The following is a 5,602-nucleotide window of genomic DNA, read 5'->3' as shown; positions in this document are numbered from 1 at the left end:
ATGAGGGTCATTATGATTTTTTAGTCATGCCTTTTGGCCATACTAATGCAGTTTCCACATTTCAAGGTTTGATGAATTCCATTTTCAAACCCTTCCTTAGAAAATTTGTGTTAGTATTTTTCGATGATGTACTAATCTACAACAAGTCTTAGAAGGATCATGTTCAACATGTTGACAGGGTGTTCAAATTATTGGAGGAGAAACAATTATATGAAAAAACCTCCAAATGTTTCTTCGGAGTACAGAAGGTGGAATATTTGGGTCATATTGTATTTCATGAGGGTATTAAGGTAGACGTTAACAAAATTAAATCCATTAAGGAATGGAAAATACCCACAACCATAAAGCGTCTTCGAGTATTTCTCAGGTTGACGGGGTATTATCGCAAGTTTGTTAAGAATTATGGGAGAATAGAAAAACATGTAACAACATTATTGAAGAAAAATGCATTTTCTTGGACTCCAGAAGCAACTAAGGCCTTTGAACATCTTAAAGACGCAATGTGCCAAGCACCGGTCTTAGCTACACCAAACTTCACAAAAACCTTTATTGTGGAATGTGATGCCTCAGGAAATGGATTTGGTGCTTTTTTAATGCAACAAGAATGACCCATTGCTTTTGAAAGCCATCCAATCAAAGGAAAGTATTTACAAAAACCTATTTATGAGAAGGAAATGTTGAAAATACTACATGCACTAAAGCAATGGAGACCTTACCTAATGGGAAGACACTTCAAGGTAAAAACAAATCATGATAGTCTTAAATACTTTTTGGAACAAATATTATCTTTAGAAGAGCAGCAAAAATGGGTCACAAAGATGTTGGATTATGTCTTTGAAATCATGTACAAAAAAGGGAAGCAAAATGTTGTTGCAATGCATTCTTAAGAAAGGATGAGGATGTCGAAGCATTTCTTTTTTCCATTTCTATTATCCAACCTGATTGGATAACCAAAGGAAGGGGTGAATGGACGAATGACGAAGAGGTGTGGACACTCATTCAAAAGTTTAAGAAAGATCCCAATACATCTGATACATTTAATTGGAAAAATGATTCATTATGGTACAAAGATCACGTACATATTTGTAAGAATTCCCAACTCAGGCAAAATATTCTTTTGGAATTGCACACCTCCCCCTTAGGAGGGCAGCAAGGATTTTTAAAAACATACCACAAGGTCAAGAAGGAAATTTTTGGGATGACCTTAAATTTGATATTCAGAAGTTTGTGGCATATATCTAAATAATTCTACTCAAAGAAGCCTACATTCAGAAATTTAGACAAATCAATAAGATTAATAGTAGTGCTTGATTGTTGATCAAACAAATTTTCTTTTTATTATTATCCTTTCCAAAATCGATCTCAAACAACTCAATGTCTATCCAAGTGGATGGGTGGTTTCACCAACAATCAATTGAGTTTAACCCTAAGTGGAATATTGGTCCAAAATATCCCTTTCATAAAGTTATTATGAAGAATTGTGAGTATGTTCTTGTTTCAACTGCTCTAGAACATGCATTCCTTCTTTTCTTGTTTCATGTGTATAGGCTAAGCCCTTATATTAAGAGGGGGGCCAAATATGTTAGGAACACACCATGTTCTCTACATGTTGTGACAACATCACATTTCTAAATTTTTAAATGATGGTATATTCATCTTAAACCCTTTTCTAGCACTGTTATTCTTTCATATTAAATAATAAAAATATTTAAATCCATAATTAAACTTCATTTCTTTACCAATGTTAATATTCAAGATTAATATTAATAACTAGTCTTCTTGTATATAGGAATAATGGCATAAAAAAACCCCTCCTATGACCCCTTGCAAGGCCTCTTCATGGGAGGAGTAGTGTTAGGTTCCAACACTAAAACTAGACGCCATTTCGAGGGGTCTCTTGGGTGTACTATTGGTACACATTCGATTGCTAGTAAACATGTTCAACAATACACCATAATTTTAATGTTTAACACATGAATAATCTTCTTTGAAACATGTTTAATGTGAAAAATTATCGCCATTGATAGGTGCACGAGTTGAGCTTAAGGTTGACTGTAATTATTTGAGTACTCCATCTTCGAGAGCCAACTAACTACCTAATAGAGTTGGTTAAGGTAAAATCTGAATAGAAATATTGAAGTGAGATGTTTAATTCATGAAAATTTATTGCACGTGTCTAATAGTTGTGATTGACAATAATTCTTTCATTGAAATACTTGTGATTGAAATATTTCTAGGTTTTTATATTACTCCTTTTATCATTTCTTAGATAAATGCAATGAATCAATTTGTTTTTGATCATCATTTCAATAAATTTAGTCTAATCAATAAGATTAATAGTAACGCTTTATTGTTGATAATTTTTTTTTTGTTAATTAATTAATTAATTATTATTATTATTATTTTTATTTTTTCCATTATCCATCCCAAACTCGATCTCAAACAACTAGATATCTATCCAAGTGGATGGGTGGTTTCACCAACAATCAATTGAGTTTAACCCTAAGCGGAATATTGATCTAAAATATCCCTTTCCTAGTGAAGAATTGTGAGTATGTTCTTGGCTCAACCTATCTGGAGCGTGCATTCCTTCATTTCTTGTTTCATGTGTATAGGCTAAGCCCTTATATTAAAAGTGAGGGGATATGTCAGGAAAAAACCATGCTCTTTGCATGTTGTGAAAACATCACATTTCTAATTTTTTAAATGATGGTAGATTCATATTAAACCCCTTTCTATCACTATTATTATTTCATATTAAATAATAAAGATATTTAAATCCATATTTAAACTTTAATTCTTGCCCAATGTCAATCTTCAAGATTAATATTAATAACCATTCCTCCTGTATATAGGAACAATGGCATCAAACAACTTCTCTAATGACCCCTTGAAAGGCCTCTCAATGGGATGAGCAGTGCCAGGTTCCAACATGCATATTCAATGGCATTATGAGGGGTATCTTGGGCATACTACAAGTGAAAATTCGATTGCTAGTAAACATGTTCAATGCCACACTATAAATTAAATGTTTAACATGTGAATAATATTATTTTACATGGGTTTATTGTGAAAAATATCGTTTTTGATAGGTGCATGAGTTGATCTTGAGGTTGGCCATAATGATTTGAGTACTCCACCGTCGAGAACCAACCAAATTTCTGATAGAGTTGGTTCAAGAAAAATTTAAATAGAAATCTTGAAGTGATATGTTTTGAATGCACAAAAATTTATTGCATGTCTCATACTTATTATTGACAGTAATTATTTCATTGAAATACTTGTGATTGAAATATTTCTAGGTTTTAGATTATTCCTTTTATCATTTCTTAAATAAATGCAATGAATCAATTTGCATTTTAGCAACATTTAAATAAATTTAGACTAATAAATAAGATTCATCACAGGGCTTGATTGTTGATCAAACAAAGTTTCTTTTTTTCATCATCCGTCCCAAAAATTAATCTCAAAAAACTCGATATCTATCTAGGTGGATGGGTGGTTTCACCAACAATCAATTGAGTTTAACCCCAAATGGAATATTGGTCCAAAATATCCATTTCATAAAGTTATTGTGAATAATTGTGAGTAGTTCTTGGCTCAACCTATCTGGAGCATGCATTCCTTCATTTCTGATTTCATGTGTATATGATAAGCCCTTATACTTAGAGGGTGGGGGGTGGGGGGGCGCTGTAAATATGTCAGGAACAAACCATGCTTTCTATATTTTGTGACAACATCACATTTCTATTTTTTTTAAATGATGGAAGATTCGTATTAAACCATTTTCTAGCATTGTTATTCTTTCATATTAAATAATAAAAATATTTAAATCCATATTTAAACTTTAATTCTTGCCCAATGTCAATCTTCAAGATTAATATTAATATCTAGTCCTCTTGTATATAGGAAAAATAACATTGAACAACCTGTCCAGTGACCCCTTGCAAGGCCTCTCCAAGGGAGGATTAGTATTAGGTTCCAATACGCATATTAGATACCATTCTGAGGGGTGTCTTGGGCATACTATAGGTACAAATTCGATTGCTAGTAAACATGTTCAATGCTAAGCTATAAATTTAATGTTTAACATGTGAGTAATCTTCTTTGAGATATGTTTAATGTGAAAAAATATCATTGTTGATAGGTGCATGGGTTTAGCTTGAGGTTGGATGTAATGATTTGAGTACTCTGCCTTCAAGAACCAAACAAAAAATTTGATAAAGTTGGTTAAGGTAAAGCACGAATAGAAATATTGAAGTGAGATGTTTAATGTACAAAAAATTATTGGATGTGTCTCATACTTGTGATTGACAATTTGATGTAAATTGTATAGGCCCTGCATATAGATTTGTTGACAAGGATTTCCTCATGTGTAGACACGATTCTGAGGGGTCTATTGTGCATGGTACACATATAGGTTTAATTACTAGTTAACATGTTCAAGTCTATACAATATATAAATTTAATGTTTAACATGTAAATACTTTCTTCTTTCACACATACTTAATGTGAAAAACTAGTGTCATCCATAAGTGAATGGACTGAGCATGAGGTTGGCCATGTTGATTCTCAGCGACTCGTCCAAGAGAATTAAAATGAAAGTCGAACATAAATCTTGTTCAAGATATGTTTAATGGTAAAATTTATCCCATCTCTCATACTTATTCATGATTGGCAATTTGATGTTTTATACAGGGAATAAAAGCTCTGAGTTTGTTTCCTTAGAAGGGGACAATCCTCCTTTGAATGATGGCTCAAGGAATGAGATCGTTCATGGACCAGGTAATTTTAAATGTAGACATTTTTTAAATACATTTTTTCCAATTGAAATTTACTTATATTAAAATAATATGTGAACATTTATCATGTTATAGGATTTGATCATCCTCCTATGAGACATCAATGTGGCAGGAGAGGTCATAGGGTGCAACGATATGCCCACAATGAAAACTAAGAACCTATTTACCCGCATCCAAGAGATGTTCCTCAGGAGATGCCTTGGGAAGACAACATATTCACTCTTACTATTGCTGACAAGAAGGAGTATTCTGCCAGATTACATAATGAGTTAGAAAATAACAATCTCTCTAGCCCTACTAGAGATTGTCTCCAAATACTTAGGTTCCTATAATACTAGTGTATTCACATAATTGTTATTGTTAGTCTAGCCCCCTATTGTTATTTTTTTCTCATGTATCCCCCATGTTGTCATTGTTGCGCTGCATAGAAGCCCACTATTGGTTTTTTTTCTGCGTAAATACTAATTCTATTAAAAAAGAGAAAATTTATGTACAATGAGGTCAAGACCTCAGAGGAGGCCGATGCCATCCCTCCACCAGATATTCAGAGATATTACATTTCATGCTTTCTGCTGATTTCACATTGCAGACTTCAAAAGATTTTGTTTGGACCATGACCCCCTGAGAAATTTTACTGAGACACATACTATCATGCCCGCCATTAATCAAAAAGACAAAAAGGTACCCATCAAACCCACAGTTGCAACAGTAAATAGAGAGCAGGTTGGCTAGTGCCACGAGCTTGAACAAGAACATAAACCAGACATAGGACCATAGACTTGGAAACAAAGACACGTAGT

This window comes from Pinus tabuliformis, chromosome 7 (assembly GCF_031772625.1).
Source record: "Pinus tabuliformis cultivar Carrire ecotype Pingquan chromosome 7, CPIR1, whole genome shotgun sequence".
NCBI lineage: Eukaryota > Viridiplantae > Streptophyta > Pinopsida > Pinales > Pinaceae > Pinus > Pinus tabuliformis.
The sequence above is the reverse complement of the archived record's forward strand: the minus strand, read 5'-3'. Positions refer to the sequence as shown.